The sequence below is a fragment of the Globicephala melas genome, chromosome 11, assembly GCF_963455315.2.
Source record: "Globicephala melas chromosome 11, mGloMel1.2, whole genome shotgun sequence".
Lineage (NCBI taxonomy): Eukaryota > Metazoa > Chordata > Mammalia > Artiodactyla > Delphinidae > Globicephala > Globicephala melas.
Genome location: NC_083324.2, coordinates 66,750,112 through 66,763,065, shown reverse-complemented (window position 1 = coordinate 66,763,065; position 12,954 = coordinate 66,750,112).

The following is a 12,954-nucleotide window of genomic DNA, read 5'->3' as shown; positions in this document are numbered from 1 at the left end:
CTTTCTCTTTCTCCCAAGTGCACCTGGAGGAAAGGCCATGTGAGGATACATTGAGAAGGCAGCTGTCTGCAAGCCAGGAAGAGAGGCCTCCTAACTGCAAAACAGCCCAGCTGATACCTTGATCCTGGACTTCCAGCCTCCAGAACTGTGAGAAAATAAATTTCTGTTGTTTAACTCTCCCAGTCTACGGAATTCTGTTATAGCAGCCTGAGCAGAGTAACACACTCGGGTTACTTCTCTGAGCCTGTTTCCTCATAGGTAAAATGGGGGTAACCACTGAGCCTCCCATACAGGCTTGTAGGGCTCACATGAGATCAGGTGCGAAATTCTTACCAGTGTCCCTCGCACAAAGTAAGTGCTCGATGGCTGTGTTGTTACTAACATTTTAGGATTTTGGTGAGTTACTCTCTTTGCCCTTCCTCTTCATGTTCATTCAAGTTCTTTCCCACCAGGCTCCCAGACTTGATGAACACTCATTTAATAAGATTTGATTTCCTGTGCTCCCCAATACTCTTGAACTCCTCAATACCACCCAAAAATTATGGGTTGGCCAAAAAGTTCGTTTGGGTTTTTCTGTAACATCTTATATAATATATGTAATGCCCCTACCTTCCTGCAGAGGAGATGCCTCACTGCTAGAGGCAAATAGGATCTGAAGTTACAGACTCTGTCACCCTCTCTGATCTCAGGGTCCTTACCTTTAAAATGGGGTTAATAACACCTACCTCATCAGGCTGAAAAGAGGTAATATGTGTAAGATGCCTGGCCCAAGCACCTCTTACCCGTGGGCATAATGTAATGATAGCTGTGATCAGTGTTATTGTCCCTAGTAATCTGTTACTTTGGTAGCTCCCAATGAAACACACCTCCAGGAATCATGGCCTGTGTACTCCCCTCCCACCCACATTGATGCTGGGCTGGCCTGAGACCTGCTTTAATCAATAGAATATGGTGGACGTGCTTTGGGTCAATTCCTGGCCTAAACCTTAAGGAGGCCTGGCAGCCCTGGTATGCTGGAGCTTGCCCATACCTGTTTGCAAGAGCGGATTGTTAAATCTTCAGGAATCTTATGGACTGATTGACCTCAAGTTGGTAGCTTAAAGTTAGTCTTGATGGAAATATTTACCCTATGGAAATTGGCAAATATGACAAAGCAGGAGCCTTCCTTCTTTTCTTCCCCCCCCTTCTTCTCTCCCTCCCTTCCTTCCTTTTTCTTTTTTCTCCTGTAGAGCCAGTTACCAGCACCCCACTGCTTGGCAGCTTCCACGTTAGAACTTTTGTGAACCCTGAACCACCACATTAGAAGTTCAGCCACCTTTCAGGAAAGACCATCACGTGGAAAAGCCGCATGAGGAGAGAGAGGCCCTGGGACTACATAGAGGAGAACCAAGGAACCTGGATAAATGACCCAGTCGGGTCACTCCAGCCAGCCCGCAGCCTCTGTGCCCTTCTCGCTGAGGTTTCCAACCTGTGAATGGAGAGGCCATGGACATTCCAGCCTCAGGAGACATCATCAAACGGGTCAGAGATGAGCTGTCCTGGCTGTAACCTGTCTGCGTTCCTTCTTTCTATCTTTTTTTTTGGTTTGGTTTTTGTTTGTTTTGGCTGAGTGGCTTTCGGGGTTTTAGTTCCCAGACCAGGGATCGAACTCGTGCCCCCTGCAGCAGAAGCGTGGAGTCCTAACCACTGGACAATCAGGGAACTACCTGTCTGAATTTCTGACCCACAGAGTTGTGATCAAATGAAGGACGTATTGTTTTAAACCATTAAGTCTTGGGGTTTCAGGAGGCATCCATGGATAGAACTGCTGTCCACCCTGAGGCAAAGAGCCAGACACTCTCTTCATTGTGTGGCTTTTCATCCCCTTCCACATTTCCTGGGTTCCAGGAAGCCCAAAGGAGAGGTGCCCAGCATTCCATACCCCAACAGGGGTGGCCTTATTTGCCCCTGAGTCACCCTGATCTTCCAGGGATCTCAGGGGGCATCCCCCACTCACACCCCTCCCCCACCCCATATAAACAGATAAGGAGATGTGGAGTGAGGGATTCTGCTGGGAAGGCTGGTGTGGAGCTGAGAGAGGAACAGAGCCCCCTCCCTTCCCTGTTGACATTTGAAAAGGACAAAATTAGGAGGAAGGTAAATGTTACTCTTCTCTTCTCCTGGGGATCAAGGAAGAGAGAGGCTGACCCAGGGTTCAGATTGTTTCAAGTTTGGTGAGGGCGCTGGAGTGCTGGGCATGAGGTCACTGCAGGCTGAAGGGGGCTGCTGCTGGTGGGCTTAGCATCCTGCAGTGGAGCTTACCTGGGACTGGTATGGGGCAGGACTGCCCTCTCCGTGCCATTCCAGCACCGCTGAGCCTGGGTATATCCAGTGTTCCCGACCAGCGTTGATCCTACTAGTCTGCAGTGTTTCCGAATTCCTGACAGCTACTAATTTGGTGGATTTGGAAATAAGAAATTGGAATCCTGAGAGTTCTTGGAAATTCCTGAAATCATTCTGTATTTTGTACTTTGCATAACAGTACATCTGTGTGTTTTTTAAAATGAGTGACCATAAATAAACGGTGAATAATTTTTCTGTAATAGTTTCTAAAAGTTTCAGAGGTTTTTTTGTTTAAAAAAATAATGTTAGGGCTTCCCTGGTGGCGCAGTGGTTGAGAGTCCGCCTGCCGATGCAGGGAACACGGGTTCGTGCTCCGGTCTGGGAAGATCCCACATGCTGCGGAGCGGCTGGACTCGTGAGCCATGGCCGCTGAGCCTGCGCGTCCGGAGCCTGTGCTCCGCAACGGAAGAGGCCACAACAGTGAGAGGCCCGCGTACTGCAAAAAGAAAAAAAAAAAAAATGTTAAACACATGGTTCATTATTACAGGCACACCTCACTTTATTGCTCTTCGCTTTGTTGTGCTTCACAGATATTGCGTTTTTTTTCTCTCCTTAATTTACTTTATTATTTTTTTAAAGCATCATTATTGGAGTACAATTGTTTTACAGTGTCGGGTTAGTTACTGCTGTATAACAAAGTGAATCAGCTATATGTACACATATATCCCCATATCCCCTCCCTCTTGCGTCTCCCTCCCACCCTCCCTATCCCACCCCCCTAGGTGGTCACAAAGCACCGAGCTGATCTCCCTGTGCTATGCAGCTGCTTCCCACTAGCTATCTATTTTACATTTGGTAGTGTATATATGTCCATGCCACTCTCTCACACTTTGTCCCAGCTTAACCTTCCCCCTCCCCGTGTCCTCAAATCCATTCTCTATGTCTGCGTCTTTATTCCTGTCCTGCCCCTAGGTTTGTCAGAACCATTTTTTTTTTTAGATTCCATATATATGTGTTAGCATACGGTATTTGTTTTTCTCTTTCTGACTTACTTCACTCTGTATGACAGACTCTAGGTTCATCCACCTCACTGCAAGTAACTCAGTTTCATTTCTTTTTATGGCTGAGTAATATTCCATTGCATATATGTGCCCTAGAACTACCATATAACCCAGCAATCCCACTACTGGGCATATACCCAGAGAAAACCATAATTCAAAAAGAGACATGCGGGCTTCCCTGGTGGCGCAATGGTTGAGAGTCTGCCTGCCGATGCAGGGGACACGGGTTCGTGCCCCGGTCCAGGAAGATCCCACATGCTGCGGAGTGGCTGGGCCCATGAGCCGTGGCTGCTGAGCCTGCGCGTCCGGAGCCTGTGCTCCGCAACAGGAGAGGCCACAACAGTGAGAGGCCTGCGTACTGCAAAAAAAAAAAAAGAGACATACACCACAATGTTCATTGCAGCACTATTTACAATAGCCAGGACATGGAAGCAACCTAAGTGTCCATCGACAGATGAATGGATAAAGAAGATATTGCATTTTTTACAAATTGAAGGAAGGTTTGTGGCAACCCTGCGTGGAGCAAGTCTATCAGTGATGTTTCTCCAACAGCCTTTGTTTGCCTCATTTCTCTTTGTCACATTTTGGTAATTCTTGCAATATTTCAAGCTTTTTCGTCATTATACTTGTTATGGGGATCTGTGATCAGTGGTCTTTGATGTTACTACTATGACTCAATGAAGGCTCAGAAGATGGTCAGCATTTTTTAGCAATAAAGTGCTTTTTAAATTAATTAATTAATTAATTATTTTTTGGCTGCTTTGGGTCTTCGTTGCTGCGCGCGGATCTCCTCTAGTTGCGGTGAGCAGGGGCTACTCTTCATTTCAGTGTGCAGGCTTCTCATTGTGGTGGCTTCTCTTGTGGCAGAGCATGGGTTCTAGGCGTGTGGGCTTCAGTAGTTGTGGCACATGGGCTGAGTAGTTGTGGTTCGCGGGCTCTGGAGCACAGGCTCAGTTGTTGTGGCACACAGGCTTAGTTGCTCCACGGCATGTGGGATCTTCCTGGACCAGGGCTCGAACCCATGTCCCCTGCATTGGCAGGCGGATTCTCAACCACTGCGCCACCAGGGAAGCCCCAAGACTATATATTTCAATAACGTAGATTTGCTCCCTTCCGGATATAGACATTTGAAAGAGAAAACATTAAAAGAAAGGAACATTAACACAAAATTAATGACAAAACTCATTAAAAATTGAAAGACACAAATATTTAAAAATTTTTATTCTTAAAATAAAAGTTTTTTAAACCCACAAAACATTAATTGACCTGACAATTTTGATCTTTGTTTTGCAACAAATATTCCAGACATAGAAAAAAATCCTTTGTGTTGACACTGTTGGAATTGTCAAGCAAATGTCCAAAAGCACCTTCAATCTGAGTGTCAGGATGCACATCGCTTCATATAAGCTCATTTTTTGTTTAACAACGAAAGTGTTTTGTCTGCTTTTCCTGATTTTTTTTTTGCCACTGAAATTGATATTGCCTTTGCTCATTCAGATTTTAGATCAGTATCTGATTTTGCGTCTGAGAATTGTACAACATTCCTATTTCCTTCTCTTTGCATTTCTTCCACAGAGAATATTCAAGCACTGGAAGATGCCAGTGATCATGACTGGGTAGTACTTGAAGAATGTAACATTCAGATCCCAGCAAAATTAACAGGACTGCAAATACCAAATTGCCAATTTAAGGGCTTATTTTTCTTCCAAAGCTTATTTCTTGGAATATCATTCAGAGGATTTGTATAAAATATACTATGCATATAAACTTATTAATATTTATTTTATTTGTGAGAATGACTCACCATTGGGAACAGACAGGGCTCCCAACATACACTGATATAATAGCAACAGCTACAAGCAAGATTGACAGATTAGATGGTAAAATTCCCACCTATGAGCTCCTGACCAAATTCCCAGAGACATTGACCTTAACATTCAACTCCATGTATTGGGGTTTTCAGCTTTTGCTTTCAACTTGACATCATCAGTTGATCCCTTCAAACCAGTAACATCTCTATTGTGGATTATGAAGCTTTAATTTTCGCAGGAGAATTATAATACTTTTTCCCATCTTTCAGTTTTCTTGACTGACTTTTCTTGAGACTTGGGATTTGAGAAAGAGAATTTCTAGAAACGCAGAAAAGACATTGCTGCATTGTAACACTAGGTCTACAGCATGGCTTGAGGGACATGAGCTTTATCCAAGGAGCGTGAACTCTTGACATGCCTGCCCTTGGATGGGATTCTGTTGCGCAGAGTTTCATTAAAGAGAGAGCTGGACTTCAGTAGAAAGAACACCCAACCTCACTGGCTCCCAAGTTCTCTGCCTCCCCTGCTGAACTCTTACAAGGCAATGTTCCCCAGAGACTTGTTTTTAGCTCCTTTCTTGTCTTCAGCTTCATGCTTATTTGGGGCACTCCATCTCTGATCATGGTTTCAATGCACTGATGAAACCCAAATTCATGTCTCCAACCCAGATCTCTCACTCTTTTACCTAAATACCCATTTGTAAGGTTTTTGCTTTCCAGCCGCATGACTCCAGACTTTGTTACTTTAGAAGTCTGAATATCCACGATAGGAATCCTTCTGGCAGGGGACAAAATAGTTCCATTGAACTGAAAAGTGGGTTTGTCACCAAGACCTTTTGGCTTCTCATGCTAAAAGGGGGATTATAGTGTTGACTGGGGTGATTGACCTTAATAACCAATGGGAAACAATGGGGCAGGAAGGTATATGGGGCATCTCCTAGTAATTCTACATCAAGTGATAAAAGTTAATGGAAGGGGGACTTCCCTGGTGGTCCAGTGGTTAAGACTTCGCCTTCCAATGCAGGGGGTGCGGGTTTGATCCCTGGTCGGGGAGCTAAGATCCCACATGCCTCGGGGCCAAAAAAAACAAAACATAAAGCAGAAGCGATATTGTAACAAATTCAATAAAGACTTTAAAAATGGTCCACATCAAAAAAAATTCTTTAAAAAAAAAAGTTAATGGAAGACCAGAGCGACCCCAAACAAGTAACACCATCAAAGGCTCAGCCTTCTTCAGATGGAAGATTACAACTGTCCCTTTACATAAAGAACCATGACCAACTGAGGTACTTGTGAGGACATGGGATGAGATGACAAATACCAGCTATGGTCTTGTGAGTAGATGCAGAAACAAGAACTATCGTTTCTACCCGTATTGTACTCACCCCCATTTGTGATGGATATATTGATCTGCTTTTTAAAGATTTCCCTTTTTTCTCCCATCCCCATTCCCTATTATTTGTATATAGGGATTTTCTGGATGGTTATATTTGCAATTTGTTGAATGGATTATAGGATATCAGCATGGTATCATGATGGAATTGGAAAGAGAATGGACATGCCAGTTATCCTGGTGTAATTACCAATACGAATTTGGGTTGAATCCCTTTGGGCAAAAGGATAAGTTTTCATTAGTGAGGAATAATTATGTTAGGTGGAAGCAGGTTTTGGTGGTAGTGGTGGTGGTGGATGAGCTTAAGAATGGAAGAAGGGTGTATGTTGACCTTAGGCAGTCAGGAGGTGGATTGTAGTGGGCATTTGTTATTCTTCCTGGCTGCCTAGGGCCTTTAAGCCTTCTTCCTTTGTTTGGGACTTCATATCTTGTGTGTTTGCCTTTCCCCTAAGTAGAAGCCAGAGCTCACTTTCCCAGGATGCCTTGCACCCAGTATGTAACTTAATAGCTAACGTTTATTGAGTACTTGGATTGCACCAGACACTGTGCTAAGCACTTTTCCTTCTATATCTCAATTCTCACAACTACTTTATGTGGTAAGTACTATCATTGGCCTCATACTGGAGACAAGGAAACTGAGACTGAGTGAAGTTAAGTCACTTGTCCAAGATCACACAGCTAGTAAATGGTGGAGCTGAAATTAATCAGTAAGTGGTGGAACTGGGGCCGTCTGACTATGGTGACTGTTCTAATTTTAACCATCTGCCTCCAGGTGACATCTGTGTTTGGTGAGAGAACACACAGATAAAGTCATTATAATTTCATTGTATTAAAGGTTATACTCTAAGAGCATGGAGGAGGAGAACTTAATAGAGATCCAGGAAGACTTTTGGGAAGCGATGTTGCCTGAGCTGAGTCATGAGGGATGAGGGGAACTGGTTAGAAAAAGGAGGATGGGCAGGACACTCCAGACTGTGGGAACTGCATGTGCAAAGGGCCAGAGGAATGAATTGGCATGACCGGACGGACCATAGTGCAGTGTGTCGGGAGAGCAGAGGGTGGGAAGGCAGGGCCCGGATCCTGCAGAGCGCCGTGTGCTAAGCTAAAGAGTCTGTACTTGATCCTGGAGTCTGTGGTGAGTCACAGTGGGATTTTCAGTGGATTTGCAATTCGGAAGTCTCAGGCAGAGCAAGAGGGTGGTTTGCAGGGTGTGTAGGTTGCAAGCAAGGATCTATCAAGAGGCCTTTGCATAATCCAGGTGAGAAATGAGCAGGGTCACACCACAAAAGTAGTGGTGATGGGAAGAGGAAGTGGATGGAGGAGATGGATGTGAGAGATGTGGGAGGAGGTAGAAGCTGCAGGACTTGAATGTGGATTTAAAGAAGGAGGAGTTCAGGGTTTCGTCCCAGGTGTCTGCCTGGGTGATGTGGAAATGGTGAGCCATTCACTGAGAGGAGAAATGCAGGAGGAAGAATGAGGTTGTAAGTGCTAAGCAGAGAGATGGGCAGCCTCAGAGCAGCCCGGAGCTGAAGATGCAGCTAATAACAGCGAACGATTACTAAGTGCATGTAACACGCTAGGCCTGGTGTTAAGAGCCAACCTCACAGGGACATTCGAAGGTTATGTGAATTTACACGTATGAGGAGTTCAGAATAGTGCCTCTCACAAAGTAAGCAATCTGGAAGAAACTACTGTTAATACTATTAGTAGCTTTGTTTTACAGACAGGGAAACGGGGGCTTAAAGAGGTGAAGTAACCTGTCCAAGGTCACACAGGAAAGAAGCTGCAGTCTGACTCCAGGGAGCGCCCCTGACCTCATACACGCTGTGGGTGGTGATCAGAGGAGGGGCAGTAGATGAGCTCACGCGGGGGGCGCGTGAAAGGGATAAAGGTGCGGGCCAAGAGCCCGGGGAATGCTGATAAACCGTCCTCAAAGACCCTTGGCCAATTGTGTGCCCTTGGGGCCCCTCTGGTGCCCGCGTTTTAATGCATGTACTGCTCACCCCTGGATGTTTTTGAACAATACATTCGCAATATATTCCTGTGTCCCACCCAAGAACTTCTCCTTCAGTCATTCTAGGAGAGTTGAGGTCCTGGGCCAACCTTGAGAGACCCCAGGGCTCACAGTGAATTCCTTCAGCACAGGAACGACGCTTTGTGTCCTCCACTGCAATGCAGGTGTAAATGTGGTACGTCTTAAAGTGGTGAAGGTTGAGATGGTGTTGTACATGTACTCCATTAAGCTTAGTCATTATTATTATTACTCACCATTATCGTTATTGTTATTGAATCTCCAGGGTTTAGCACAGCCTCTAGGACTTAACAAACACTTGTGGGATGAATGTCTGAATCAGAGCACCTTGGTTCTCGTTCTACCTTCTCCTTGGACGAGTCACTCAGAGCCTCAGTTTCCTCACCTGCAGGCTGGGGTCACCAATCCCCACCTCACAGGCTTCCCAGAATTAAATGAGCGAATACGAATCTGTATTTTGAGGACTGTGGAGTGTTCTACAGATGCAGTGCACAGTCATGCTCTGCCTCCCCTCCTGGGATGCCGCTGGCAGCAGACCAGGGACAGTGATGGGGAAGCTGCCTTGAACTAGTAGGAAGCTCAGTTCCTTGTCAGACAAGTGGGGTGAGGCAGGTAGGGTAGCTGGGAGGACGTGGGTCAGGCATCGCCGCCACTGGCTTACCAGCTCCAGGAGGGATTGTTAAGGCTAATGGACTGTAGCCTCCCCAACACCTGCCTAATGGTTTGGCATCAACGGTGCTGCATCCTGGATGTATACTTGCCATTGCACATATGCATGTGTGTATATTTCTGGGGGAGGCTCAGCTATCTCCCAGAGTAAGGAGGTGGCAAGTATTAAATCTTTGAGAAGCTTCCTCTTATGTGGGATGGAGATAGTTGAAGTACTGGGAGCATTTGAGTTTGTTTGGGTGTCTATCCTGATATCTTTAAGCCAAGCATGTGTGTCTGTCTGAGCTGCTTAACAGGGCCAGTGAGCCACGTGGGAAGTAATGATGGGGTCAGTGGTGACAGTGGGGCCAGCCTGGGGGGTGATATACCATGACGAACACTGTGGTAGCAATGGCGGTGGTGTTGAGGGTGGGTTGATGGTGGCCTCTTGGCTGCCCCTTTCACACACTGTAAATATTTAAGAAGGAGTGGAGGAGGAAGGAGGAGGGGCATCCTCATCCCTCGGTATCCAACCAGCAGCTTCTCCCTAATAATCCAGCTCTTGCAATATCAATTTTTCCTTCCAGAAAGCAGTTCACTTCTGCTGTATGATTGGGAAGGTAATAGGTGGGAGCAGCACCCTGCCATGGCATTTTTATTTAAGTGGAGTGAACACACTGTACCTGACCCTTCCTCCGAAACTTTGCTGAGACTGCTCCCACCATTCAAAACACTTTCCATTCAAGGCGACATCTCACCTATCCCTAAAGGCTCAGCTCAAATTTGCCTCCTTTATCACGCCTTCTTATGTCTTGCATGATAGAATTAAATTCTCTGTTCTTGGTACTCCTAGGTTGCAAAGACAACTGTTGTAGGAGTCCTGTGTGGCTCTGAGGCCAACGAATCTGGGTGGGCTAAAGGTTACATTGGAAATTGGGTCAATGTCCTTCTCTGGTTTAGACTGTAAGTTCTTGGGGTTCAGCTTTGTGTGGCCCAGTATACCGAGGCCTGTTATAGTGGTGGGTTAGTAAATGTTTAACAACCAGCTCTCTGGGGAAAAGGCCCTGATTTGTACCGCTTGCCAATTTCCGGGATATAAATTCTCCCACCATGGCTGACCTAAAGCTACCGACGTGATGCTACTGAAGGAGCAGTTGAGAAGAGATATGTACAGTCAGCTGTGAGCACGTATGAGCTTGTTCCAGCACACAATTGCTGATTCATGCCTATGCTCCAGAGATGTCAACACCACCTAGTGCCTGGCACATAGTAGGCCTCGATACATGTTTGAATGAATGAATGAATAAATGAATACATAAATAAATGATTAGACCGAGAGCTGGATGAGTGGGTGGGAGGAAATCAAGAGGCTTGGGCAGTGGTGACTCATGGCAGCTTTGGCCGGGGCAGGTGGGAGGAGAGAAGAGGTTGTTCTGCTCTGGGCAGGGGCATTGGTGGCCAGCACCAGGCAAATGCAAGGTATCCCAGTCCCCCATCCAGAGGGCCTTCCTGCCTCCCCCAGACTTCCCCCAGTACAGAGGCTGCCTTGCCTTCTCTTATAAATAACCCGTAATGCCTCTGAACGGGGTTTTCTTGCTGGGGCTTTTGTTTCTTCAATCATGACGAAAGCTGCACTAATGAGTTATTGGAAAAACCAAGCCCTGCTCCAGGTCAGAGAGGCTGGGTGAGCACAGAGGGGGAGGTGCGGAGCCCGGCAGCGCAGATGGGGCAGGAGGCTGAACTATTCCCTGAAGAGAGCTTGCCAGCTCGAGAGAGGGAATTGAAAAAGTCCTAGTGGCTCATATGTGTCCAGGGCTTTCCAGTCCACACAGACTATCTCAAGGAATCCTTCTCTGCAAGCTACTGGGCAGGTGTCATTAACATCCCTCTGTTCCCAGGTGTTTCCACCTCAGGGCCTTTGTACCCATTGTTCCCTCTGACTGGAACACTTTTGCTGCCAGGTATCCACTTGTCTCCCTCCTTCCATTCACTCAGATCCTTGATTGAACTGAACGTTACCTCCTCAGAGGGGCCTTCCCTGACTACCTTGTCTAAAGTGGCACCTACCCTTGTTCTCCACTCTCTTGTCCTACTTGAATTTTGTTTTGATAGCACCAATCATAATCTGATGTCTTGGATTGGCAGAAGCAGACCCCAAGATAAGGATTTGAGGGCAATAGTATTCAGTGACTCCAGGAAACACCCAGGGGAGGATGGGGAAGTGATACAGGGGAGGGGAGGCAGCCAATAAAGGGTGCAATTATTTATCCAGTTACTGCAGTGGGAGGGGGACTGGAGCCCAACCCTGCTGGGGAACTCTGGGAGCTAGTATGGGACACATACCTTGGGGACATCCTGCCTGAGAGGTGAGGGAGCTGGGGTGTTTATGCACCAGCTCTGTGAGTCATTGCTGAGGGCTGCTCCCGGGGAGCTGGGGGTTCCTGGCTCTTCTGGCCACTATGTGGGCAGGCAAAGAAGGCCTTGGGCAAAGGCAATTAGAAGTCAGCCCGAGGGCAGTGAAGTTAGTATAATAGGATATGGGCTGACATAACAGTGTTATGTTTGTCTCATCCAGTAAAATGGAAAGGAGGGACTTTGTCATGTTCACTGGTACAACCTCTGTCCCTGGAACAGTGTCTGGTAATCATGACATAGTTATCGAATGAATGGATGCCCATTTTACAGATAAAGATGTTGAGGCTCAGAGACGTGAAGGACTGTGCCCAGATTAGATTCATCCACAACAGAAGTATTTACTGAGCACCTACTTTGGGTCTAGCACTTTAGTCTCTGACTCCAGTCGCTGGGTTTCCCCCTAGTCATGCCCTCCCCCACCCAGGGTCATAGTGAGGGGGAGATGGGACATCCAGAACTCCATTCCACACCCCCTGGCGCATAAATGCTCCTCTGCCTGACCTGGCAGGGAGAGGTCTAAGAAGTCGTCAGTTGAAGTTCAGGCATGAGTTGTATAGCCAGGATCTACACTGAAATGTTATTTTGTGTTTTCCCATTTCTCTTGGAATAATGAGTGACATTTCCCCCTCCTCCATCCCAAGAAAGGAACCAAGGTCAGTGTCTGGGTCTGGGCTTTCTTGCCTCAAGGAGTTTTGGGTTTTGTTGTCAAAGCAACAGGGACACCCCCATCCAGTTCGGTTTGGAAGTAGAGGTCTTTTGCGGGGGAGTGAAGAGTAGACTAGACAAGCGATGAGGAAAAAGTGACTGACTAGAAGGGCCTCTCCAGCCCAGGAAGGGACAGACATTTGGGGGTTTTTGTTTGGGGCCTTGTGTCCCTCTGGCCTGCAGTGCCAGATGGGGATATGTGTGGAGGCTGGATGACAAGTGCTGAGGCCCTGAGGGTCTCCAGGGCCCAATGTGGTCACTGAGAGGGCTGCTGTGGAGAGTTCTCACAGCCTGTCCAGGGCAGCCGGCCAACTGAGGTCTGGTCCAGGGTTCAGGAGCCAAGGCAACGGGAGTCAACTACCATGGCAGCCACAAGGCCCAAGGCCTCTTTCCTGGGTCCCAGATTCTCCTATGACCCTGGAGACTCCCCCCACATATAACTAAGGCTGATTTCTCAGCACTCTGGCAAGTGGGGAGACTTGGGGTCAGAATTTATTTGACTTGAAAAAATAAAACGGTATGACATTTATTGCATGTGGATGTTGCTGAGTAAATTCAAACCCACTCC